Raw genomic sequence first — 27961 nt, 5'->3', positions numbered from 1 at the left:
AGGACTCCCAGACAAGCTGGAAGACATTGAGGGAACAGAGTTTCCTATAGAGCAAGCAAAGTCAGAGTCAGAGAAAGTTTTTTTGGTGACCCTTATCTTAACCCTATTTCTGGCTTCTGGCTCTTGTGGCCTGAGGAGCAGGAATGAGAGCTGTCCCCTACCGATGAGTCTGGCGTGGCCCAGGCAAAACTGTAGATTGTCGTCTGTTCTCGACATGTCTTAACCTCCCACACAGAGTCTCTTTCTCCTTTCTTGTCCTCATCTCCTCTATATTTTATTTACCGTAACAAAAAGGCTCTGCTTTCTGTTGACAAGTAATTCCCCCCAGGCTTAAATTACTCCCTGACCTAGAGATCTTTGCATTTTCATAGGAGATTTCTGATGACCCAAACTCCCTCTGGAGCTAAAGGAATAAATCTTTTTTTTTTTTTTTCTTTAAGAAGAAAAACTGGCTTTAGTCTCAGAGATTTTCACATATTCCAAAGGTATCTACAAAAAGACATTTGCTCTAATAAGTAAATTTATCAAGATCTAAAGGAAAAAAGTCTTTAATAGAAAATTCCATTGTGGCAGGGGAGATGCTGGGCAGAGAAGGCTTCCTGGAGTCTCTCAGATCACATCACATGGGTAGCTCCAGGCTCAAGGCCCTGTCTGTGCCTCCAGGAACTGTGAGGACCAAAGGAAACATGAAGAGGACAATGTGCTGATTTTGGAAGCTGAGAGAAGCTAACGAGCTTTCAGTCAATATTTTACTATGCAAATTTTCAAACATGAGAAAATTGGGAGGAATTTGTACTCAACATCCATGTACTCACCACCCAGATTCTATCATAATGTTAATATACTTGCTTTATCACATCTCTACCCTGTCCATCCCTATCCATGAATCCATCAATTTTTTTGATCCATTTTAAAGTAAGTTGCATCACTTCCCCCTAAATACTTCAACATGCATTTCATTAACTAGAGTTTCATTTTATTTACAGCTATTTTTTTAGGTATGCCCAATGACATGTGCACATTTTAGGCAAACATTCTGAGTTTTGATAAACGTGCACAATCGTTTAATGGAGACTCCGATCAAAATGACATTACTGTTATCCCAAAATGTCTCATGCTCCTTCTCAGTCAGTCTGCCCTCTTACCCAACCACAGAGACAACTACTACTCTGATTTTTTCCACCATGGATTAGTTTTGTCTGTTCTAGAACTTCATAGAGTTGGAACCATACGGTGCATACTGCACTATGCAAGGCTTCTCTCACGCAGCATGTTTTAGAGATTCACCCATGGTGTTGCTTGTGTCACGAATTTGTTCCTTTTTGTTGTCGAGCAACACTCCATTTGTTAAGTGTACCACAATCTGTGTATCCATTCCCCAAGATCAATACCTGGAATAAAGCTGCCATGAACATTCTCGTATGGCTTTTTGTGGATGTATGTTTTCATTTTTCTTGGATAAATACCTAGGAGCTGAAGTCCTGGACCATAAGGTAGGCATATGTTTAAAACGGTGGCTTTTTTCTGAAGTGCTGTATGATTTTACAACCCCACCAACAATCGGTTGCTCTATATCCTTATCAACATTTTACATTGTCAGTCTTGCTTAATTTTAGCCATTCTGGTCAGGGAGTAATGAGAGAAATTAATGAACATGTAAAATGAGGCTAAAAAACCTGACAGGGCAATGAAATAAATCATTATGATTTTTGTAGTTTTTATTTTTAGTTTTCTTTTTAATCTCAGGGTATGTTCTGGATATTGTAAAAGTTAACCATATTGGAGGTCGAGTAGCTAATTCAAACTTCTAGCTAATGAGAAAGTATGTAAAGGTTTTCTTTTCTACATATAACATTGTCATGAGGACAAGAGAAGAAATGTAATTATTGGTGGCTATTTTTTCTAAAAGACAAACCAGGAATGAATTTAGAGTAATTAATTAGAAATTTATATTCCCAGAAATATAAGCCATTGGGCTCTAAGGCATAAAAAGACAAACCAAATTATTGTTTCTAGAAATTTCTTTTTTCTTCTTTCATTAACTATTAATTGACGTCAAAGCCAATCAATTATTGTTCTGGGCAGCAGAATATACTGAAGTATCAGTCATGGTTCCTGTTCTCTAGCTAGCATGTAAGTCTGTATGTATTATTCCATGATGTATATAAGCAAAAACTGATATATAATCAGCAAGTGCTGGGGAAGGGGACTTGGGAGCCCTCGGCTAGAAAGAGACTTCAGGAAAGGGATAAAACTGAACATGAACCTGCAAATACGGGAGGATCAGGGAAGGGTTAAGACGGAGAATATTCCAAAGAGTAATCAAAGGAATCCTCATGAGGGTAGGTTAACACTTTACTGAGAAACCTGCTTCTTTATCAAAAGATACTTTGTCTTTGATCACTGTGGTAGAGACATGAGAGAAATTGTAGGGTCAGAAGAATTAGGAAGAATGTCCCCAGATGCCCCTACAATCCCAATATTCAGAATCACCAGAGAAATCAAGTTTCTTTGGCAATGGCATGGGTGAACTACTGCCAAAGAGTAAATGAGAGTGTGTGTGTGTGTGTGTGTGTGCGCGCACGCACGCGCGCATTTCAAGTGAAGGCAAGAGGAAGCAGAATGAATATAGAAGTCTTGGATAAAACAATGGTCTATAACACATTTATTGATAGGTATTTATTCATACGCTATTTTGTTGCAGAAGAAAGTTAGGATAACTTGAATGGATACATATAACTTGAAGGCATAAAGTTAAAATAAGGATGAGATCATTTTTGCATGAGTTTCCTCCCACATCACTGTACTCATAGCTTTGCACTTGTGCAGATAATCGAATGGCACTTATAGCCTTCGACCTACATTTACAAAGCAGGTGGTCTGACTGTCGTGCAAGCTGGATCCTTTCTGGGTCACCGCCTGTTGTGAGTCAGGTTTGGAATGAATTCCACAACCTCAGTTTAGGTTAAGGAATACTCTTTATTGAGGAAAGGGGAAACCTATACGGCAGATCACGTAGAACGAGAAGACATGGATGTGCCGCCTCCCATGGGCCCTCAGAGAGACAGGCGAGGGTGCCCTGCAAGACTTGTAGTCAGGGTTCATATTCCAATAAGGAACAATCCCCCTCCCCCGCAACCCTGATTCCACTTTTTCTAGAAAGCAAGTATAAGAGTGTTGCCTTGCCCCTGGGGGAACCCTCAGGCAGCCTGGCCAGGCAGTCTGGATTTGGGGGCCCAGGTGTTTACAGAAGTTGCTGGGAAAGCCAGCTGCCTCGCACCTGAGGAACTTGGGATCCATAAGATGTTTCAGTCCTCCCACAAGAGGGAGGACACTAGCAGTCCCATGGCAAGCTGAGCTTAGATGCAGCTCTTCTGCTGTAACAAGGAGTCTCATCGCTAGCTCACTGTCCGGGTCACCAGAGTGAGTTCCCGGGGTCATTCTCAGACTGTGTTGCTCATCACACTATACTTACTGAGAGGTCTGCAGCCAGGAAGCCGAAAACTTGCAATGGTGGCCTTGCAAAAGCCCCTCCACCTCTCTGACCCTAACTGGTACTTACCCTGCTCAGTAAGTTGTTAGGGAATCAAATGAGAGTGACCAGTAGCTAAACAACTAAAATGGGGGCAAGTGGAAGGAGGTGGTCAAAAGGTACAAACTTTCAGTTAAAGATAAGTACCAGGGATGTAATGTATAGCATGGTGACTAGAGCTAACGCTGCTGTATGGGATACAGGAAAGTTGCTAAGAGAGCAAATCCTAAGAGTTCTCACCACAAGGAGAAATTTTTTCTTTCCTTTTTATTGTATTTATATGAGAAGATGGATATTAACTAAACCTACTGTGGTAATCACTTCAGAATATGTGTCAATCAGGGGCGCCTGGGTGGCTCAGTCGTTAAGGGTCTGCCTTCGGCTCAGGTCATGGTCCCGGGGTCCTGGGATGGAGCCCTGCATCGGGCTCTCTGCTTGGCGGGAAGCCTGCTTTCTCCCTCTCCCTTGGTCCCTCCCCACCACTCGTGCTCTCTCTCTCTTTCCCTCTCTGTCTCAAATAAATAAATAAAATCCTTTAAAAAAAAAGTGTAAATCAAACTATCGTGCTGAATGCCTTAAACTCATACAGTGATATATGTCAATTATTTCTCAATAAAACTGGGGAAAAAAAGTTTAAAAGCAACAGCAAGAGCTGGGGCGTTTGATGCAGTTGAGCCACTGCCCGGAAATCTTGGAAAAGGGGAAAGTGGAAACAACGGAGTCCCCAGTTAGAGTAAAAAGAAAGCCAAAAGACAGAGGGGGCTTCTGCCTCACTTCCAGTTTGGAATTCTGAGAGGAGCCTGCCTCACCAGGGGAGGCTACAGAAGAGCAGAAATGGTGGTGACCAGGCAGTGAGAGGGCCTGCACATGGCATGCAGGTGGATCCAATACCCCATACATCCCACTAGGGGAAGGCGGAAGCCTGAGTGGGCCAAAGGGACCTGGGGTTGGAACGAGGAGGTGGTGCATAGGCAGATGATGTTGGCACCCACTCCAAAGCTGGATGGACCGGCCGTATCGCCATTGAAGCCCCATGGGATGCTATTGTAAATGGGATTGTTGTCCTAATTTCTTTTTCAGATAGTTCATTATTAGCGTGTAGAAACCCAACTGATTTTTTATGTTGATTTTGTATCCTCTAGTTTTTCTTCTGTTGCTTGTGCTTTCATTGACATATCTAAGAAACTGTCACCCAATTTAAAGTCATGAAAATTTACGCTCACATTTCTGCCTAAGCATTTCATACTTTCAGCTCTTATGTTTAGGTCTACAATCTATTTTGAGTTAATTTTTGTACATGGTGTGAGGTAGAAGTTCGATATAAAAGAGATCCTCGGGGTGCCTCGGGGTGCCTGGGTGTCTCAGTCGGTTAAGTATCTGACTTTTGATTTTGGCTCAGGTCATGACGATCTCATGGTTGTGGGATCAAGCCCTGCATCCGGCTCCGCACTCAGCAGGGAGTCTACTTGAGATTTTCTCCTCTCCCTCTGCCTCTCCTCCAACTCTCTCTTTTTCTCTCTCTAAAATAAATAAATAATCTAAAAAAAAAAGATATCCTCATAATTTTACTTAACATTTTTAAGGTTTAAATGCGGTGCTGTTTAACATGTGGCTACCAGGACACCTGGGTGGCTCAGCTGGTTAAGCGACTGCCTTTGGCTCAGGTCATGATCCCAGAGTCCCAGGATCGAGTCCTGCATCAGGCTCCCCGCTCATCAGGGAGTCTGCTTCTCCCTCTGACCCTCCCCACTCTCGTGCTCTCTCTCTCTCACTCTCTGAAATAAATAAAATCATTAAATTTGACAGCATAATACCTGCAGTTACGTTCTTGCTCTTCCTGTTTTGAGTCTAGGAAATATTTTGTGTTTAAGGTGACGGATTGACTGCATTCCTTCACTGGATGTTGGCTTGCTTAGTCAAAGCGACGGAGCTCTAACCAACCACGCTCCACCTTCCCTTCCCTTCTCAGTTCCAATCGAAGTCTTGACATTTCTAGGCCACTACTACCATCGCTCTCATAGTAACCGACACAAACCTGGTTTAAAAGGATAAACCTTCTGGATCTTCCTACCTAGAGCCTTTCCTCTCTCCTGTCCAGCCTCCACACACAGGCTGCCACCCAAAATAGCTCCAGGGTTGACCTACGCCTTAGGTAGCTCCCTTTTGATTTCAAAATAAGCTCCTTAGCTTGGTGCTTTAGGCTCCCCGTGATCGAGCTCCACCCTTATCATCAGTGTTCCTCCCCACGGACTCCTCTGTCCCTCGGGCCCCCGTCTTTGCTCACGGTAGCTCCTTCCTCTGAAACCGGTCTCTAACAAAACTACCCACTTGTGTAGGGTCTCCCTGATTGCTCCCTGTCTTCTGTGTCAGAATTCTCTTTCTCTCCCCCAGGGTGTCCCACAGTGCAGGACATGCGGACACAGTCTGGCTCAGGCTACGTTTAGCTTTGTGATGATGGGAAAACCAGGGGCTCTGGAGCCCTGCCCCCTGGGTGAGGAACATGCCAAGGAATTAGGACAATATTAATAATAGCTAGAACTGTCTCAATAGCTGTCACATACTGAATGCTTTATAGCATTATCTCATAAACTATTTCCAACTCTTTGAGGAAGGGGATTATGGTCCTCGTCATACAGATAACAAAACCGAGACTCAGGCCGTAAAAGTAGTAGCCAGGTGGTGGGGCTGGGATTCAGAGCAGGTGGCGGAGGCTCAGCTTTGGCATTTTGGTGCCCATTTCAGGGGCAAGCTGGTAGCTGGCTCCAGGGAGGCATCAAGCAGAAGACCTGGTCTAGGCTGCCCTCATTTAACTCCTACTCTTAATAATTTGGAAGAGAGCCAGCACAGTGGGAGCTGCACAGAGCAGAGGAGGAAACCAAAGCAGATGTCCAAAGGAGCTGGTGCAGAGTAGGAGAGAGGACCTGGGATTCGGTCCGGGGAAAGTACGCATCAAACCAGCAACAGAGAGCCAATCCACCACGAGGGCAGGGAGGTCAGGAGGGAAAGGGGAGCTAGGAGGGTGGAAAGCTCTAGGAGGGCTGATGGACAGTCACGGCGGGGGTGGGGCTGCTCTGTCATGGGATGAGGCAACAGCAAGGCCAGGGCTATTCTGGGCAGCACTCAGTGGAGGTGTCAAGTACAGAGAGGCCTGCTCTCATCTTCACGTTTGCAGAGGTGAGTGTGTCACAGACTTTGTGTGCATGTATGCGTGTGTGTGCACACACACGGAGCCTTAGCTCTCTCTTACCCATACACACACCGATACTGAGCCCCATCACACCCTGTGAATCTTTTTAACTTTCTTCTTTTCCAGGTTTTGCCTGTATATTTCCTAATGCTTCTAAGAGAAGTTGTGGGGCTATTGCATTTGTAGAATATGGGGTATGGTTCAGAGTGGATGGGGAGGCAGCAAGTAAGTAGCTGAATAAAATAGCACTCAGCCACACTGATGAGCTAGTCCCAAGTTCTGGAAGCTCTGTTTTTAGTTGGAAGCTCTGATCTTTCTAGCCCATCTAGAGGCAACGTTGCTTAGTGTTAAAGGCGGGACCCTGGGTTTACATATGGCTCCACCTTTTACTACCTACATAAACTTAATTATTCCACCACTGAAGAGTCTATTTCCTCATCTGTGAAGTGGGAATAGTAATAACACCTACCTCATGGGGTTGCAGAGAAGGTTAAATGCAACGGGACCTGTGTTGGTGGTCCTTGGTTAAGTGGACACCAATATTCTCTTGAAATCTCCCTGGAGGTTAACAGTGTAGTGTCTTCACAATTTGCCTATAGTCTTCTTATTCAGATGACTTTGGATTTTGATATGCCAGGCTTTGCAAAGATTAACAGATTGAACCCATAGTGAAAAACAACAACAACAACAAAAAAGCCAGTTTGAGGACTTTCTTCTAAAGCTGGAATAAAGGATCCCAATCTTTGGAAAGTTGGTTAAATGGGGTCGGGGATACACTAGGCTTTGGAGCCATATCTTTATGTACCTCTGGAGCACTTCTTAGCCTGGGACTATTAAGAGGGTCCTCACAGGTAGGTACCTTGAGAGCCAAAGTTCTGTAGTGATTCTGCCATTCCCAAACCTCACCACTGGCCGTGCCATCTAAGGCTTGAGAGCACTCTTCAAATACAACATAGTATATGTATCGGGGCTGTGGGCCTGCCCACGAAAAGGTGAGGACGAGATGGAGTGAGGCCCTCTGAGAGCTTCATTTTTCTCCCCCTTTATTTGGGGGACTTATTCAGTGCCTGCCAGAAGCAACAGGACAGTTGAAATTAGAACCTGACAGCAACAGGACAGTTCTGGGCACTCTCAGCTGGCTGATTCCCAGGAGAGGGGAAAGGGACATCTCTGGCCTTCCAGCTGCAAGGGCCCTCTGGGGCCCACTCAGTCCAGACTCTCAAAGGCTCAAGAGCCAACAATGCTTGTCTGTAATCCCCTGTCAGAGTAAGTGATGGGCAAACTCACCCTACACCCTGCAGTCCTCTCAACCAGGGCTCCCCTCTACAAAGTTCTGGGTGAGCAGGGTGCATCCAAAGAGAAGCCATAAGAGGATCCTTTCTTCTTCAAAGAAAAGCAAGGAAAATCAGAGAGAGGCAAATTGTCTGTCTTCTACCTGCAGAACTGACTAAGCAAAATTATGAACAGGCTAAGACTGATTTATCTCCTGATTCATGAACCTGAATTTGTTTTTGTATTTGACTGATTCAATTAATAAAATGCTTACATGCTCTATTTTTCCTCTATCATAAGCAGAAAAATTTCTCCATAAAATGTCCTAAATGACCGTGCTTTTGAACTCAGTATGACCCTCTGTGGGTGATTTTTGTGCATACTGGAATGTGGATAGTACAACCGCTCTTTGAAAAAAGTTTATTAAGAAGGATGATAAGGGTATATCTCTCAGTAGAGAATGAGGATAGAGTCTCCCCTTCCCTTCCCCCATACATGTATCTGGCAGGCCTTCTTGGGAAGCTGATCTGGTGGATCCTTCTTGGAAAACTTTTCTTTGCTTAGTTTGGTCTGACAGAGATGCTGAATGTTTTGCCAGCTTCCAAGGAAACTAGTGGGGAAGAGAGAGTTACTGCTGCTCAGATGCACTGTAAGGCGGTGTCCAGGTGCCCGCAGATCCAGCACGCCATGGCTCTCTCTGGCATAACACATGCCCTCATCAGCTGTGTAATCTCAGGCAGGCCACACAACCTCTCTGGATATCGGCTTCCTTATGTCGGCAATGGGAATATCCACAGCTGCCCTACCTGCCTTACATGGTTGTTGTGGGGAGTGAAATGGCATAATATATGACAAAAGGCTTTGTAGAGGCAACAAGCCATACAGATGTGAGGGGTAATTATTGTACTGTTATGGCAGCCAGCCCTTAACTAGAGTCAGTCTGCAGGATTTTATTTCCCCAGGGGATAACTTCTTTGTTTCCAAGTAAAAATGGTTACATTCCGTCAAGGACTATGGGGCAAAGGCATCGATCTTCTGCTTTCACTGGACAATGGAACAGTACCCCTTGGAGACAAGTCTGAATGTTATTTGTGTGCCCACTGGTATTAAAACAGGTTTCTAGACATTGTGTCCTTGGATTCAAAAATTATTACTCAAGAAAGTCTTTTCCTCTGAAATTCTTCAGAGCCGTCCTGCACCTATATGGAGCCGGCCAGGGTGGGGTCACACCCAAGAACGCCATGTAACGCTGGACAGAAGACGTGCTTGTGGTTGAAACTATGTCAGCAAAGACTCAGGGACTCCAGGGGATGGAGAGGAAGGACTTCCCTATACCTATACTGACCAATTTACATGTAGAGTCATAAGTAATAAAGTGGGAAAGTTATCTGGGCCAAACTCCTCATTTTAAGATGAGAAAATTTTGGCTCAAATTTGGTTAAGTAAGCAAAATAGGCTTAGTGATAGGTTAAGTAGCTATTTTTTGAAAACTTAGTTTTTCTGATTTCCAGGCCAATGTTCTTTGTATTAAATCATTAATAATATGAACAATATCAACAACCACAATAACAGCTACTGTTTATTGAACAATGAGTATGTGTTAGATATTGTGATAAGCTATTTACATATATTCACTCATTTAACTTCTGCAACAAACCAGTGAGATGGTATTTCTCCCATTTTGCAGATGAAGAAAATGAAACTCAGAAATATTAATTACTTGCCCAAGATCAGAATACTGATGTTTATACCAGTTCACAGTATGGAGAACAAGAAGGGGTATAGCATTGTGGTTGTTGCTATTTTTTACAGACAACATTGTGTCTACATTCTTAAAAAAGTTAGGGATAAAAAACCACTTCTTACCCCAAATATCAAGGACCCTAGAAAATATACTCTGAATGGAACTGTCACACAAAACTTACCCTGAAGCACAGCCCAACTTTATACTGACAGGGATTAACTGGAAATGAGAGTGTGGAACCTCCACATCTTCCGCAAACCAAGCTTTTAGAATTCAGGTACAAGATGAGTCATAAGAAAAATGTGCAGGCTTTTGGCCACAGTGGAAATACTCATTTCCCCAGTTGTTCAGCACATCAAAACATCAAGGCCAACTATTTTTATGTGCTAGGAATGTTTAAAACATCTTTTAGTCTTAGTGTTGCTTTTAAAATAACTGAACCAATTTCTGTTGTCCCTGCTGTAGTTTCATTCTAAAGATCCTACACGCCAGCTTCTTCTCCTCTTGCTTTGTAGGAATTATGATGAGAAACTCTCCAGGCCCACAATCGTCACTTGTCACAACAAGTTTGCCTGCCCCTTAGTGTCGGCATTATATGCTTCCAACATTTGTTAAAAAGCACAACTCCTCTATAAAGTCTTTCTACACTCTGGCACAACTTACAGAGTTTGACTTTTAAAACCCTGAACATGTATTTAATTATAACTCAAAAGATCAAAAAATATTTTTTAGAAATTCTATCTTCCCTAAAAAGTCAACTTTACATTAAACAATGCTATGAACAAATGTCCTAAAAGCACCAAAATAAGTTCCTGATATTTCTCCATTATAAAATAAAAGCATCATAAGAGAGGGAGAACAGCAATCTCTGAAATCAGCCCAGGCTCTTTAAGCCAAATAGAAACAGGATGAAACTTGACAAGAATAAAAGAAAAAAAAAATCTTATGAAAACAATCCTGTATTTGATTATTGACTGGTAGTGGAATGTGGTGTGTAACGTTGATGGGAAAGAGGATCGTGATGCTCATTTAATAGGATGTTTAAAGAGCAGAATGAGCTGTGATTAGTGGGCTCTACACCATCACTCTTACTTTTTTGTCTCTGTCATCCATTTATGCATGTATTCATAGGTCTGTCCAGGCCCAACATTTCAGCACTTAAGGACCTGAGTCCTTACTACCTGCTAGGACCTTAGAATCCAACACTTAAACTGTCATGGTCTATGCCCTTGAGAAGCCCTCTGTCAAGTGGTGGAAATAGACAAAACATGAATTCCTATGATAAGATGTAATACCTGCCACAATGGAGAAATGTACAGTAATGAACGGGAGTCCAGGCTGTGTACCTGTGAGGAGCCAGGGTTGGATTTGTCAAGGAGGTGACACTTGAACCTCAAATGCTAACTAGTGGTTAGTCAGCCAGGGAGAGAAAAGAAAAAGGGTGCTCCAGAAAATGGGAAGAGTGGGTGCAAGAGGCACAAATGCATGAAAGACTACTATGAGTTTAGGATGGTGATACTGGTATGAGGAAACAGAGGAAGGCTGAACCAGTACACTAGGGCTGGATTTTGAAGGACCTTTTACTCCAGGTTAGGAACTGGGAATTGTAGATAACTGGGAATTAGAGAGAATATCAAGGGAGCCAGGTAGTTGAACTCCTAAATCTGTGCTCTTAACCACTGTGCTTTACAACTTGAGTTTCTTTGCCCTAAACCACATGCATTTTAAGGGTAGAAACGCTCCTTATCATATATATATATGATTACATATATATTAGAAAGATAACTTGGCTAGAAATATCAAGGGTAAGTGGAAAGGAGGGGAGCTCGAAAGCAGAGACTGATAAAGATTTAAGGGTTATAGGGCTACCCCAACATAGTCACAGTTCTCCAGAGAAACAGAACCAATAGGGTGCGCGTGTGTGTGTGTGCGTGTGTGTGTGTGTGTGTGTGTGTGTGTGTAAAGAGACATTATAAGGAATTGGCTCATGTGTTATGGAGACTGAAGAGTCTAGATTCAGAAGAGTCAATGGTATAGTTCCATTGTGAGTCTCAAGGCTTGAGGACTGATAGAGCCAATGGTGTAAGGTCTTGTCCAAGTCCCAGTCCAAAGGCAGGAGAAGACCAATGTCCCAGCTCAAAAGACACTCAGAGAGAATTCTTTCTTACTCAAGCTTTTTATTCTATTCAGGTCTTCAACAGATCGGTTGAGAGGCCCACTCACATTAGGGAGGCCAATCTGCTTTACTCAATCTACCAGTTCAAATGCTAATCACATCCAGAAACATCCCCACAGACACACTCAGAAAGAATATTTAAAACTTTTTTTTTTTAAGATTTTATTTATTTGAGAGAGAGACAATGAGAGAGAGAGCATGAGAGGGAGGAGGGTCAGAGGGAGAAGCAGACTCCCTGCTGAGCAGGGAGCCTGATGTGGGACTCGATCCCGGGACTCCAGGATCATGACCTGAGCCGAAGGCAGTCGCTTAACCAACTGAGCCACCCAGGTGCCCAGAAATAATATTTAATCAGAATCTGGGCACCCCATGGCCCAGATAAGTTGACACATAAAATTAACCATTTCATTCAGCCACCAATACTCCCAGTTTGGTTTCATGGCCTCTCCACAACCTTGAACTTTGTCAGCTTCCAGAGTGATCTTCCCCTAGAGCCAATCTGAGTCTGCCACTGCCCTGTGTGAAGTGCTCCACCTCGCTGCCTTCAGGGTATAAGGTAAGCCCTTTTCCTTGCTGGAGAAGATACAGGCCCATTTCCCCCTCACCCTATATCCCAGGCACACTACCTCGATTTCTCCAGAAGGGCCTGTATGCTCTGTCTCTCCACTGACAGGGCCCTCTACCTGAAACACGGTTAGCCTTGCTTTCCTCTTCCTTCCCCCTCCCCCGGCTAACTCTTAATCTTCAAGGATCATTTTGAGCCATTTTTTTGTTCTAGAAAGCCTCCCCTGACTTCACCTTCCTCCCTGGTTCTCGGTTCAGAAAAGCACTCATATGTTCCAAAGCATCCTTTTGCATGCCCCTATTTGTCTCTTGTCCCACTGTAATGTGGTAGGAACAGAAACTGCTCACTATTACTGAAGAGTCACCATTTACCAGGCTCTGGGCTAAATGCTTTATATGCTTTATTTTGTATAATCCTTGTACCAGCCTTGGGCAGTAGGTGCTATGATGAACCCCATTATGCTAAGAAAACTAAAGCTTGGAGAGGTAGGGTCACTTGCCCAAGGCCACAGCTAGTAAGTAGGGGAGACAATTCAAAGCCAGGTAGTTGAACTCCTAAATCTGTGCTCTTAACCACTGTGCTTTACAACTTGAATTTCTTTGCCCTAAACCACATGCATTTTAAGGGTAGAAACGCTCCTTATCTTTGTTTCCATAGCACCTAGCACAATGCCTGGCATCTTAGGGGAAAAAAAAGTTTGTTGAATGAATGCAAATGAATGAATGCATGGTGGAGACAAGGAGCAAGGAGGTGAGAAATTGGGCAGTGATTGCAGAGTACTCCCTACGAATTATGGCTAATCTGGAGGAAAGAGAGAAAAAGAACCAGTAGAGTGATAGCTATGGGGACACATAAAATTGAGAGAAGTGTGTTTGTCTAGATGGAAGGGACTTAATCACTTCTAGGCCAAAGAAAAGGAGCCAGTGAAAATGGAAAGACTGAAGACATAGAAGAGAAAGAGCATGTTCCCAGAGCTCACTTGAGGAGATAAAATCAAGCAAGAGCTTGAATAATGTGAGTCAGCTCCTGAGGAACGCATGCACGTTCTCTGTTCCAATTTTTACCTTATAATATGTCTCGAAGGATGTATCTCCTTGAGCCTTCTAGTTAGAAAATGCTTTAAAAGAACTTGTTATAATTGGGGGCGCCTGGGTGCCTCAGTCGGTTAAGTGACCGACTCTTGGTTTTGGCTCAGGTCATGATCTCAGGGTCATGAGATTGAGCCCTGTGTCAGGCTCCTCGCTTAGTGCTGAGTCTGCTTGGGACTCTCCCTCTGCCCCTCCCCGCTGCTCGCTCTCTCTAGAATAAAACTTTTTTAAAAAAAGTATTTGTTATGATTGCATAAGTGAATGAAATAAAATCATCTTAATCTAATTAACCTGTTTCAAACACATTTGCCGCTGCTTTAAAGCAGCCAGGAGAGTGGGTCTCGAAAGTCTCATTAGGAGAAAAACACTGTGTCAGTGTATGGTGAGGGATGTTAACTGGACTTATGGTGGTGATCATTTTGCAATTTATACAAATACTGAATCATTACATTGCACACCTAAAACTAAGAGGTATAATGTTATGTCAATTATACCTCAAAAATTAGAAAAATTAAAAAAAAAAAAGAAGGAACACCTGAAATTGCTTTGGGCACTGCATTTTTCTAAGCTGAAATATGTCCTCCATAAACATCAGTTTTGTTAATCAGGAGGTAAAATGTGAAACATATCTTCCACTAAAATGAAATGCCTGGAGCTACATTGCTAGTGATTTTCTTGTTGTTGTTAGGCCAGCTGGCCTGAGCCCAGCATTTTGGGTCAAGACAGCAGGGCAGTGTAGAATTGATTCAAAAGCCAGTGACCTCGGGTTGGGTAGGAGTTCTAAATCCCCTCCCCCAACATCTGTTTCTCCCCTATAAAGTGGAAGAATAATACCTTTCTTCCAAAGATTTTATGAGGACTAAATGGGGAAAAAAAATGTGAAAGGGCTTTCACTTTTCAAAGAACATCCCTGTTATAACATCACTTTTAGGCAGTGAGCAGATATCAAACCATTTGATGTCAAAGATAAAATTAAACACAATAGCAGTCGTGCTAGAGCTAACAGAAAGAGAGCCTTAAAAATAGAAGGGCCTCTCACACATATTGCTTGAATCTCAGGGTTGGGCAACCTGCACAGAGCGGGCACATTTCCCATATGCCAGGCCACAGGGCAGGGATTCTAGTAGTTCTCAATCTCTCAGAGGAGCTGGAGTGATGATCTGCATGCATCTCCCACCCTGGAGGGAAGAGAAGAGAAGGGAGAGTCTTTAGGGGGTGGGCTGGCTGGCCTCTGCCTGAGTGGCCTGGAGCTGGGTTTGGATTGTGGAAGCTGAGACTGGCCAGTGCAAGAAAACATCATAGTAAAAGCTGACCTACCTTGGCAGCCCTCCCTTTCCCATAATTCTATTACTGAAAGCAGGACTTGCTGTTATGCGGAGCAACCTCTCTCTCCAGATCCCAGCATGTTGCAGTGTGTGTGCCCGGACACAGGTTGTATGATTTACGTACTGCACAAATGCATCCCAGAGGTGGATGCATCCAGCCCACACCTGGCTCACCAGGCCATGCTTAGGTGTGGCGCCGCATCTGCCCCAAGGAAAGAGGAGGCCCATTCTCTGCTCAAAGGCAATTCTATGGACTGAATTGTGCCCCTGACCCCCACAAAGTCATATGTTAAAGCCCTAATCCTCACTGTGATGGTATATAGAATGGGGCCTATGGTAGGTAATTAGGCTTAGATGAGGTCATGAAGGTGGGCGCTCATATTAAGAAGAGACACCACAGAGCTTGCTTCCCCACCCCCTCCCTCTACCCAAACCATCCCAGGAAAGTTCAGGTGAGGACACAATGAGAAGGCAGCATCTGCAACTCAAGGAGGCAGCTCTTGCCAGGCACCAATCCTGATCCTGACAGCACCCTGATCTCAGGACTTCCGGCCTCCAGAACGGTGAGAAATCCATTTCCGTTTAGGCCCCCAGGCTGTGGTGTCTTATTATGGCAGGTGAGCTGAGTGAGCCGGGCACCTGCGGGGCTGCTTGCATCACAGGGCCACACTATGCCCTGGTGGTGGTCCTGGCCCTGCCTTCGGATGCTGCAGGTTCCAAAAACTTATGATTCCGTTTCATTTATAAAGCACTGAAATTCTCCAAATGCACTCAAGTGTGTTATATATTATTTTTATGAATTTTTAACTTACTCAAAGACCATCAAACCAGGTTATCTTGTTTGGGGATAGAAATCTTAAAGCTTCTTGCACGTATCTGAACTCTTTGTCAAGGTGTCACTTTGACAGTGATGTCACTGCACTGGAGTTATAATAAACTTAAATTGTAACAAATGTCCCCCTTTTTACAAGGACACCAGTTACATTGGATCAGGGCCCATGCTAATGGCCTCCTTTTAGCCTGATCACCTCTGGGAAGACCCTATCTTCAAATAAGTTCACATTCTCACGTAGGCTTTAACGTATCTTTTTGGGCAAATACAATTCAAACCATAATACTCTCCAAGGAGTCTTCTAGAGATCATTTGGTCCCTGAAGATTCTAGTCTATAGAGAGAATAGGGAGAGTGGGCAGTTGGAGCACTTCTCAGTGTCAGTGAATGACTTGTGTTGAGGACATAAAAACAAAATCTTTCCCAACCCATAAAACCCCTCCACAAAAGTAGAGAGGAGAAAGGGAACATTTTTATTATTGGATAGGAATTAAACTGGAATGTGATGCATATCACAGGCAATCTGCTAAGATTGCAAAACAGAAAGAAATCTTGCCCTTTTATGTAGGCGAGCAGATACAGCTCATTACATACATGTTTTCAAGATAAACAATAGTCCCCAAGTAAGAAAACTAGGCAGTACCATTTGTCACAGAGTTCATCATAAATTCACCTGGTAATTGGGGTGATCATCTGTGTTAGCTAATTGGCTTTATCCAAAGGAAAAATAGAATTTCCTAATGACAGGTGGTAGGTTTGCAAGTTGAAGCCAGCTGGCTCACCGAGTTAGACTCCTGCCCTCCCACAGAAACCAGGAGACAAGGGCTGTTTTATCCTCCTTGAGGATTACATTTCAAAGATGATTCCCACATCCTTGAAAAAAGTATTCTTGGGTTTTAAAGCTGGCAAGAGGCTGGTTTAGCTTTTTAAATGGTTCACATACATCTCAGAGGGGCAGAGAAAGAATTTACAAGTTTTCTAAAGTAAATGCTGGAAGGAAAGGGGGAAGGGGTGTGGGTCTCCCTTTTTACACCAGGGAAGTGTTTTGTTTTGTTTTGTTTTAATTTGTGTTTACCCTTAACCTTGGCATTCAGATTTATATACTAATCCTGTCTGAGTTTTGTTAATGCCAATCAGAATACCCAAGCCCAGGCCACCATGACAGCACAGGACAAGCTGAGTGTCTGGACATAAAAACCTGAGGGGAACACACTGAACAGTGAGGATTTCATCTGTGAGAGCCTGTCTGAGAGGCCAGCTGGCTTTCCTAGATGACCCTCCGTCCAACAGCTCTCTGATCCCAATAACTGTTAGACACTTTAGATATTAATTTTTTTTTCACATAGAAAATCCAAAACCAATCCAAAAACTGACTTTGTTCATGGGACTTGGCTCAAATGTCACCCTCTCAAAGATGCCTCCATAGACTTATGTATTTACTGGGCTTCCACGACACCACTGCCTTTTATTTTTAATCCAAATTTCCCAACAGTGAGAACGTTAGGGGTGAGGGAAGGATGGAATGGGCTACCTTGGGAAGTTTTGAGCTTCCCAGGTAGAAAATATTCCAGAAGCTGAACACCTGTTGGGAGAGAGTGGGGCAGGAATTCTAATCATAAGTGGAGTTTGGATTATATGACTTGGGGAATTCTAATCATGAGTGGAGTTTGGATTATATGACTTGCAATATTCTTTTCAAAACAAAGATATTGTTTCCCTTAGGCCTTAATACATAAGGACTCCAAGACTCCAAAACTATTCTGCAGAAGAGAGGAGTGTCTAGGTTAGGAAAACTCTGTATCATAGGACCTTATAACTTCAGCTTGTTGGTGTTGACCAGGCCATGTTTGTTTTTGTTTTTAAGTAGCCTCCAAGCCCAGCATGGAGCCCAACGCAGGGCTCAAACTCACAACCCTGAGATCAAGACCTGAGCTGTGGGCACCTGGGTGGCTCAGTTGTTAAGCGTCTGCCTTCGGCTCAGGTCGTGGTCCCAGAGTCCTGGGATTGAGTCCCACATCGGGCTCCCTGTTCGGCGGGAAGCCTGCTTCTCCCTCTCCCACTCCCTTCACTTGTGTTCCCTCTCTCGCTGTGTCTCTCTCTGTCAAATAAATAAATAAAATCTTAAAAAAAAAAAAAAGACCTGAGCTGCAATCAAGAGTTAGACGCTTAACTGACTGAGCCCCCCAGGCGCCTCATTGACCAGGCCACTTTTAATTTCTAGTTTTATCCAGTCAGATAGATGTATTTGATACATTTGAAGAGCCTAATGATTAATAAAGAAAAAAAAGAGGGAATGGAATGAAATATACATAGATGTGAGTTTATATGCATAGAAAAATCTGGAAGGGCAAACATTAAAACATTACAGCGCTTGTTGCTGAGATGTGAAATTACAATTTCAGTGTTTAATTTTGTTGTTCTCCATGTTTCAGATTTTTTTAATAAGGAAACAAGTTTTATGTTTACAATCAAACGTCTGTCTGTTTTTCTATCTGTATAGGTTTCTTTCCCTTCACAGACTGGAATATGAGTGGAATCAGGAGTGATTGGTAGGAGGTAGGGCTAGGGATCCAGAGAAGCAATACATATCTAGCAGAAAGAGATGCTGAAGATAAGAGGGCTACAAGCAGTAGGCTGACACGCAGGGCCAGACCCATAGGAGGTGTCTGGGGAAATCAGTTAAGGCAGTAAGAATCCATGGCCCTGGACTTAATGTGAGAGAGTGAGCAGACTGGCTCTCTAGCATACAGGTTGGTTTTAACTCAATAGAAGGAAGAACTTTCTCACCCTCAAAGCTTGCCAAAAACCAAATAGAGATCACTGTGAACAGTAATATCCAGAGGGGGAAGAGGCACATGATGATCCATTGGGGTACAGAATGCAAATAGATCATGTGTGTCTTCTGCCCTTGAAGTGTCCTGAGGAAGCAAAAGGGGTTCCATGATATGAGATGTTGACAAAGGCAGCCTAACTCCTTGGCTGGCTTTTAGTTATTATGATGTGTAGCATGTTAGGTGTACCCAGTGAGGCTACAATCTTGATGTAATTAAAGTAATCCCAAAGATGGTGGAGGACCAGGAGAACTTAGTTTTGTCTGGTCCCAGGAATTCAGCTAGATCGCTATTAAACCATTCCAAACACCTGCGAACTCAACCAGAGATCTAAGAAAAGAATAGCTGCAACTCTACAAATAGAAAAGTGACCACTTTCTGCAGGAATGAGAAGATGGAAAAACTCACCTCAAAAAGGAGAACAAGAGGCAGTACTGACTGCCAGGTACCTAATCAATATAGATGTAAGTAAGATGTTGGAACTAGAGTTCCGAATGATTATAAAGGTACTAGTTGGGCTTGAAAAAAGCATAGAAGACACTACAGAATCCCTTTCTGGAGAAATAAAAGAACTAAAATCTAATCAAGTCAAAATCAAAAAGGCTATTAATGAGATGCAAACAAAATGGAGGCTCTAACTGCTAGAATAAATAAGGCAGAAGAGAAAATTAGTGATATAGAAGACCAAATGATGGAGAATAAAGAAGCTGAGAAAAAGAGAGATGAACAACTACCGGATCACGAGGGGAGAATTTGAGAGATATGTGATACCATAGAGCAAAACAATATTAGAATAATTGGAATACTAGAAGAAGAGGAAAGGGGTGGGTGGGTGGGGTAGAAGGTATATTGGAGCAAATTATAGTGGAGAACTTCCCTAATCTGGGGAAGGAAACAGGCATTCAGGTCCAGGAGGCACAGAGAATCCCCCCCTCAAAATTAATAAAAATAGGTCAACACCTTGACACATAATAGTGAAATTTGCAAATCTCAGAGACAGAGAAAATCCTGAAAGCAGCTCGGAACAAGAGGTCCATTGCCTACAACATTAGATTAGCAGCAGACCTATCCACTGAGACCTGGTAGGCCGAAAGGACTGGCATGTTATATTCAGGGTACTAAATGAGAAAAATATGCAGCCAAGAATATTTTATCCAGCTAGGATGTCATTCAAAATAGAAGGAGAGATGAAAAATCCCAGGACAAGCAGAAACTAAAAGAATTTGTGATCACTAAACCAGCCCTGCAAGAAAGATTAAAAGGGATCCTTTAAGCGAAAAGAGAGCCAAAAAGTAAATAGACCAGAAAGGAAGAGACAATATACAGAAACAGTGACTTTACAGATAATACAATGGCACTAAATTCATATCTTTCAATATTTACTCTGAATGTAAATGGGCTAAATGCCCCAATCAAAGGACACAGGGTATCAGATTGGATAAAAAAGCAAGACCCATCAATATGCTATCTGCAAGAGGCTCATTTTAGACCCAAAGACACCCCCAGATTGAAAGTGAGAGGGTGGAAAACTATTTATTATGCTAATGGACATCAATAGAAAGCTTTGGTGGCAATCCTTATATCAGAAAAATTAGACTTTAAACCAAAGACTGTAATAAGAGATAAGGAAGGACACTATATCATAATTAAAGGGTCTATCCAGCAAGAAGATCTAACAATTATAAATATTTATGCCCCTAACATGGAAGCAGCCAATTATATAGACCAATTAATAACAAAATCAAAGAAACACATCGATAATAATACAATAGTAGTAGGGGACTTTAACACCCCACTCACTGCAATGGACAGATCAACTAAGCAGAAGATCAACAAGGAAACAAGTCTTTGAATGACATACTGGACCAGATGGACTTCACAGATATATTCAGAACATTCCATCCTAAGGCAACAGAATACACATTCTTCTAGAGTGCCCATGGAACATTCTCCAGAATAGATCACATACTGGGTCACAAATCAGATCTCAACCAGTAGCAAAAGATTGGGATCATTCCTTGCATATTTTCAGACCACAATGCTTTGAAACTGGAACTCAATCACAAGAGAAAAGTTGGAAAGAACTCAAATACATGGAGGCTAAAGAGCATCCTAAAAGAATGAATGGGTCAACCAGGAAATTAAAGAAGAATTAAAAAAATTCATGGAAACAAATGAAAATGAAAACACAACTGTTCAAAGCCTTTGGAATGTAGCAAACGTGATCTTAAGAGGGAAGTATATAGCAATACAAGCCTTTCTCAAGAAACAAGAATGGTCTCAAATATACAACCTAACTCTACACCTAAAGGAGCTGGGGAAAGAACAGCAAATAAAGCCTAAACCCAGCAGAAGAGAATTAATAAAGATTAGAGCATAAATCAATGAAATAGAAACCAAAAGAACAGTAGAACAAATCAATGAAGCTAGAAGCTGGTCCTTTGAGAGAATTAATAAGATTGATAAACCCCTGGCCAGATTTATCAAAAAGAAAAGAGAAAGGATCCAAATAAAAATCATGAATGAAAGAGGAGAGATCACAACCAACACCGAAGAAACACAATTATAAGAACATGTTATGAGCAACTATATGCCAACAAATTAGGCAATCTGGAAGAAATGGATGCATTCTTAGAGATGTATAAACTACCAAAACTGAACCAGGAGGAAATAATGTTCCAATTTTAGTATATGTGCTGCCGAAGCGAGCACGTGAACCAGGAAGAATTAGAAAACCTGAACAGACACATCACCAGCAAGGAAAATAAAGCAGTAATCATAAATCTCTCAATAAACAAGAGCCCAGGGCCTGATGGCTTCCCAGGGGAATTCTACCAAACATTTAAAGAATTAATACCCATTCTTCTGAAGCTGTTACAAAAAATAGAAACGGGGGGCACCTGGGTGGCTCAGTCGTTAAGGGTCTGCCTCCAGCTCAGGTCATGATTCCAGGGTCCTGGGATCGAGTCCCCTGCATCGGGCTCCCTGCTCCATGGGAAGCCTGCTTCTCCCTCTCCCACTCCCCCTGCTTGTGTTCCCTCTCTTGCTGTGTCTCTCTCTGTCAAATAAATAAATAAAAATCTTTAAAAAAAAATAGAAATGGAAGGAAAACTTCCAAACTCTTTATGAGGCCAGCATTACTTTGATCCCAAAACCAGACAAAGACCCCACCAAAATGGAGAATTACAGACCAGTATACCTGATGAACATGGATGCAAAAACTCTCACCAAGATACTAGCCAATAGGATCCAAGAGTACATTAAAAGGATTATTCACCACCATGACCAAGTGGGCTTTATTCCTGGGCTGTAAGGTTGGTTCAACATCTGCAAATTAATCAATGTGATATACTACATTAATAAAAGGAAAGGACAAGAACCATATGATCCTCTCAATAGATGCAGAAAAAGCATTCGACAAAATACAGCAGCATCTTTTCTTGATTAAAACTCTTCACAGTGTAGGGATGGAGGGAACATACCTCAATATCATAAAAGCCATTAAGAAAAGCCCACAGCAAATATCATTCTCAATGGGAAAAACTGAGAGCTTTTCCCCTAAGGTCAGGAACACGGCAGGGATGTCTACTATCACCACTGCTATTCAACATAGTACTACAAGTCCTAGCCTCAGCAATCAGACAACAAAAAGAAATAAAAGGCATCCAAATTGGCAAAGTAGTCAAACTCTCACTCTTTGCAGATGACATGATACTCTATGTGGAAAACCCAAAAGACTCTACCCCAAAATTGTTAGAACTCATACAGGAATTCAGCAAAGTGGCAGGGTATAAAATCAATGCATAGAAATCAGCTGCATTTCTATACACTAACAATGAGACAGAAGAAAGAGAAATTAAGAATTTGATCCCATTTACAATTGTACCCAAAACCATAAGATACCTAGGAATAAACCTAACCAAGGAGGCAAAGGATCTGTACTCAGAAAACTATAGAACACTCATGAAAGAAATTGAGGAAGACACAAAGAAATGGAAAAACATTCCATGCTCATGGATTGGAAGAACAAATATTGTTAAAATGTCTATGCTACCTAGAGCAATCTACACATTCAATGCAATCCCTATGAAAATGCCACCAACTTTTTTCAGAGTTGGAACAAATAATCCTAAAATTTTTATGGAATCAGAAAAGACCCTGAATAGCCAAAGGAATGTTGAAAAAGAAAAGCAAAGCTGGCGGCATCACAATTCCGGACTTCCAGCTCTATTACAAAGCTGTCATCATCAAGACAGTATGGTACTGGCACAAAAACAGACACATAGATCAATGGAACAGAATAGAGAGCCCAGAAATGGACCCTCAACTCTATGGTCAACTAATTTCAACAAAGTAGGAAAGAATGTCGAATGGAAAAAAGATAGTCTCTTCAACAAATGGTGTTGGGAAAATTGGACAGCCACATGCAGAAGAATGAAACTGGACCATTTCCTTACACCACACACAAAAATAAACTCAAAATGGATGAAAGACCTCAATGTGAGACAGGAATCCATCAAAATCCTAGAGGAGAACACAGGCAGCAACCTCTTCAACCTCGGCCGCAGAAACTTCTTCCTAGACACATCGCCAAAGGGAAACAAGGGCAAAAATGAACTATTAGGACTTCATCAAGATAAAAAGCTTTTGCACGGCAAAGGAATCAGTCGACAAAATCAAAAGACAACCGACAGAATGGGAGAAGATATTTGCAAATGTCTTATCAGATAAAGGGCTTGTATCCAAAATCTATAAAGAACTTATCAAACTCAACACCCAAAGAACAAATAATCCAATCAAGAAATGGGCAGAAGATGTGAACAGACATTTCTCCAAAGAAGACATACAAATGGCTGACAGACACATGAAAAAATCCTCTGCATCACTTGGCATTAGGGAAATACAAATAAGATACCACCTCACACCAATCAGAATGGTTAAAGTTAACAAGTCAGGAAACGACAGACCAAATCAGAGAGGGAGACAAACCATAAGAGACTCTTAATCATAGGAAACAAACTGACAGTTGCTGGAGGGGAGGGGGGTGGGGGGATGGGGTAACTGGGTGATGGGCAGTAAGGAAGGCACGTGATGTCATGAGCACTGGGTATTACATAAGACTGATGAATCATTGACCTCTACCTCTGAAACCAATAATACATTATCTGTTAATTAACTGAATTTAAATAAAAAAATAAAAGGAATCCCAACAAAATAGGTAAGTGGCTTAAAATGATTCTTGTAACCAAGAGCTATAAGAATGAGAGAACTTCAAAGAACTCACAGAGCAGGCACTTCTCCAACACTGAGAACAAGATTTTTGTCAGCCACATTATAAGGTAAAAATATAAACAAATCTGACCAGAAGTTGGCCAAACACAGGTGAAATTGTAAAAAAAAAAAGATCTGAAATATGAATTTACACCATTATACATCATAAATCAAGCAGTAGGGAATATTTTGCCTTGCAATATTAGCCTGTGATAGTAGGAAGCCACATGGTTGTCAGGGCATTTAAAAACTAAGGCTCGGAAGATTATCAATACTAGTATAATTATAATGGGACCAAAGAGGGTAGATAGCAGTAATAAGATAAAATGTGAGATCACTTCAGAAGTATCCCATATTTCATCTTTATCTCATCATTTTTATTTCTGCTTTTATGCCTGTTTTAATAGTACATAGATAGAAGTGTACACGTTTGGAAATACACCTGAATGGAAAAATACAACATTACTGGTAGGTGTGCCCAGTGCTAAACAGGACTGCACACCAGGAACCACCCCAGGGATCAGACATGGGAGCTCACGTGTATCTATGATAGGAGAGAAAAAAAGTCCAGTTAACTAGGCTTAACACTAGGAGTCTGGGAGATAATGAGTTCCTATCACCGGAGCGCTTCAAACATAGGCTAGATGGACGGTTATTTGATTACACTGTAGGGGGGATTCAAGGGGCCTTTGCAGAATTAGACTAGACAGTTTTAAAAGACCTTTCAACCCTGGATTCTATATTCCTATGATTCTTCTGTTTTCAGTGTACTTTGGTTCAACTACTTCCACAGATTTTATCTCATTCTGCTTTTTATTATGTTGATTTATGTATGTTTTATCTCTTCCAGTAGATTAAATTCTCCGAGGGCAGAGGCTATTTTGTATTTCTCTTTGATCCCCAAATTACCTGAAACCATGTTTTGTACATTCTCTGATGCATTCAATAAATGCTTGTTAGTTTAAATGGTAAAATGTTATTATTTTAAAAAAGGAAAAAATATTGTCTATTTGGGGAATAAAATAAATCAAATAGCAAAGAAAGCAGTGGAAGCTATTCAGAGGCCTCAGATCTTTTCTGATACTGATGTTACGGAACCTGGACTGGATTGCCCGACGGAAGAACCAAGCGGCACCCAGAGATCTTGGAGGATCGGAGGTTTATTTAATGCCAGTGGGCTCAGAGGAGAGTGGTCTCCAAAGGTCTGAGCCCCCAGCACAAAGGGGGCAATTTATACACATCTACTTCCCCATACCTGGCACTTTTGGCGTGTGCGCGAAGCGGGGCAGGGGAAAGAACCCAGATTAGTGTGCACAGGAAACGGAACAGGGAGAAGAACCCAGAAGAGCCCCGGGGCAAGGACTGGGACTCTCTAGCTGGCTTGGTTGGCCATCTTAGGACACAGATTTTCCTTATCATTCCCCCCTTTGATGCCCCTTTAAACACCTAGTTTAGAGGGCATCATTCTGTTTGACTCTGAGGGTTGACTGCAAGGCTTGGGGTGAACACGTACTTAATCATAAACTTAACAGCACACCAGGTAGCAGAAGACCAGGACTGACTGGGGCCAGGAAAACCATGGTGAAATGTGCTCAGGAGTAGACAGCCGAGGGCCAGTAAAAGTGGGATCTATGACCTTAGGTAGAAGCCTCTGGGGGAAAGTTCAGTCAGGAGGGGCAACAGTGTAGAGTCCAACTCCCAAGATGAGGGAAATTGCGGCAATGAGAGCCAGGGATCACGGTGAGCAGGTGTCCATTAGTTGGTGGGGTCTTGTCAAAGGTGAAGTTGGAGTGGGTTCGTGAAGTCTGGCTGGACTCTCCACTGGCGCAGCTCCTCGTCCAAATGATGAGCTTTCTTCTTTCTTCCAATCTTTGACCCAAACTGAGTCCCCTGTCTGGAAGGAGTGTACCTGAGATCCTAAAGAGATTGGGGCCCTCTCAAAGGTGTACTTTTGTAATTTATTTAGGGTGGTCCCCAGGGCCTGAAGCTGCTCCTTTATCCCTTTATCTCCAAACTGATGCAAGTTTCCTGCAAGGCTTCCTAAGCATGGGGGAGGCTGTCCATATATTAATTCGAATGGGGAGAAACCTGATGTCCTGGGCGTGCAGCGAGCATGCAGGAGAGCTAGGGATAGCGGATCCGGCCATGGAAGTTAGTCTCCTGACAAAATTTTGCTAAGGTTCCCTTGAGGGAGCAATTCATTCACTCTACTGTTCAGAAATCCCGTCTCCTCTTGCCTTGGTTCAATCGGAGGCTAGTGTGTCCAGTGGGCTCAAAGATTATCTGAGCTCTAAGCTTGGAGAGTATGTCTCAGCCCAGGAGAGGGATGGAACAATCAGGCAGATAAAGGAATTTATGTCAGACCTTGTGGCGCCCGATTTCACACTGGCAAGCCTGGCATGAGGGCTGTTGTATCCTGGTGGCCCCAAGGATGGTCACAGTCCTTTTGCTGAAAGGAGCCACTGGGGAGGTGACAACAGAGTGCTCGGCTCCAGTATCAACCATAAAAGTCACTGGTTGGCCCCACCTTCATTCTGTGGGCTCATGGGGGCCAAGGAGGAAAGAGCCCGGTCCCCCTCAGTCTGAGTCCATTCCCTCAAGGCCTATGAGGTCCTCCTCTCGGGGTTCTTCCTTGTAGCGGCTGGGCATTCGTTTTTCCAATGCCCTTTCTCTTTACAGTAGGCACATTGATTCCTTGCCAAGGGGGTTCTGGGCTTCCCCCGTTTTGGTGGTTGGGGTCTCCCCGTCTTTGTGTTGTCCTTTTCTTTCAGGGTGGCGGTGAGGAGACTGACTTTCTTTTTCATCTTTTTGTTGGCTTTCCGTTCGGCTGCGGCCTCCCTGTTCATGTAGACCTTATTGGCAATCTCTATTAGTTGGGTGATGTTCATCCCGGCAAAACCCTCTAATTTCTGAAGTTTTTTTCTGATGTCTGGGGCAACCTGAGCCATGAAGGGGGTGTTTACTATCTGTTGGCTTTCCTGTACCTCAGGGTCAAATGGAGTGTATATCCTGTGGGCTTCACATAGTTTTTCGTAGTAGTCCCCGGGGGACTCCCCTGGTTGTTGAGTGACCGAAGGTACCTTAGTCATGTTCATGGGTTTCTTAGCTCCTGCCCAGATTCCCCAGAGGAGGGCCTCCTGGTACTGGTGGATGTGGGCCTGTCCGGTTGTGGTGAAGTCCCATGCTGGGTGCTCTTCGGGTGCGGCTGTATTAGCCCAGACAGCAAGGTTGATGACTCCTGCTGGTGCATGCCCTTCCAGGTACTGCCGTGCACCTTTCATTATTCTCCTCCTTTCCTCTGTGTTAAACAGGGTGTGAAGTAATTGTTGGCAGTCTTCCCAGGTTGGCCGATGAGTCTGGAAGAGGGATTCTATGAGGTCTCCATGGCCTCATAGAGTAGGATGGGGTGTTATGTTTCCAGTTGAGGAGGTGGGTGGTGAAGAAGGGCTGATAATACATCATGGAACGGCCAGGTTGGACCGTCCCGACTTCATCGTGCCTCTCGGGTTCCCACGTCTCTCGTACCGGCATTTGGAGGGCGCTTGCGCCCGGCCTGGGGCACAGCCCTGGCTGCTGGTCCTGGAGAAAGTGGATACTTTGGGCCTGGGGGCACTGGTGAGACCTATGGCAGCGGAGTGTCTGGAGCTGAAGGGCCAGGTGTAGACAGTCTTGGGGGGTATGTACGTGGGGGGTAGGTTCTGTTCATCCTTGGGATCTCCAGCTAGGATATGTGGAGACTGGGGTTTTTGCTGATTTTCTTTAGGTTGCTTGGATGAGGCGATTAAGACCCTGGCCTGTCCCTGCCTATTGCAAGCAAATCACACCCAGAGGGGAAGGGTCTGAGCAATTGTATGTAAACTGGTTAGGGTGTCCTGGTTCTCCTGTTATGACTCACCATACTCGATGAATCCTTGGGACATCCAGTGTCCCTTCTGAAGACCACCCGACATCAAAGGTGGCCCATTCCAATTCACGTAGGGTTCTCAACTTGCCAGGGTTCAATCTGACTCCAGAGTCTCCCGAAAACCCCTTTCCCTGAACTTTGGGGCTGGTAAGTGGTGTGGAGTCTCCAAGTGATGCTGAGAGATTTGGTCACGACCTGTACAATGTCTGCCACAAATGCGGGTCCATTGTCACTA

The 27961-nt window shown here is 43.2% G+C and overlaps 1 long non-coding RNA gene across 1 annotated transcript in view; it reads left to right on the top strand.

The window, feature by feature from the left end:
• Positions 1 to 6618: 6618 nt before the first annotated feature.
• The window catches only part of LOC145721141 (uncharacterized), a 32881-nt gene continuing 11538 nt past the window's right edge, over positions 6619 to 27961 (top strand). The window contains exon 1 of the long non-coding RNA XR_014144604.1: positions 6619 to 6706. This is a non-coding gene — a long non-coding RNA (uncharacterized LOC145721141). The remainder of the gene's footprint in view (positions 6707 to 27961) is intronic.

The sequence above is a fragment of the Leptonychotes weddellii genome, chromosome 4 (assembly GCF_054177405.1).
Source record: "Leptonychotes weddellii isolate Sample4059 chromosome 4, ASM5417740v2, whole genome shotgun sequence".
Classification (NCBI taxonomy): domain Eukaryota; kingdom Metazoa; phylum Chordata; class Mammalia; order Carnivora; family Phocidae; genus Leptonychotes; species Leptonychotes weddellii.
Note: the sequence above shows the minus strand (reverse complement) of the source record. Positions and strands in the feature narration are given on the sequence as shown.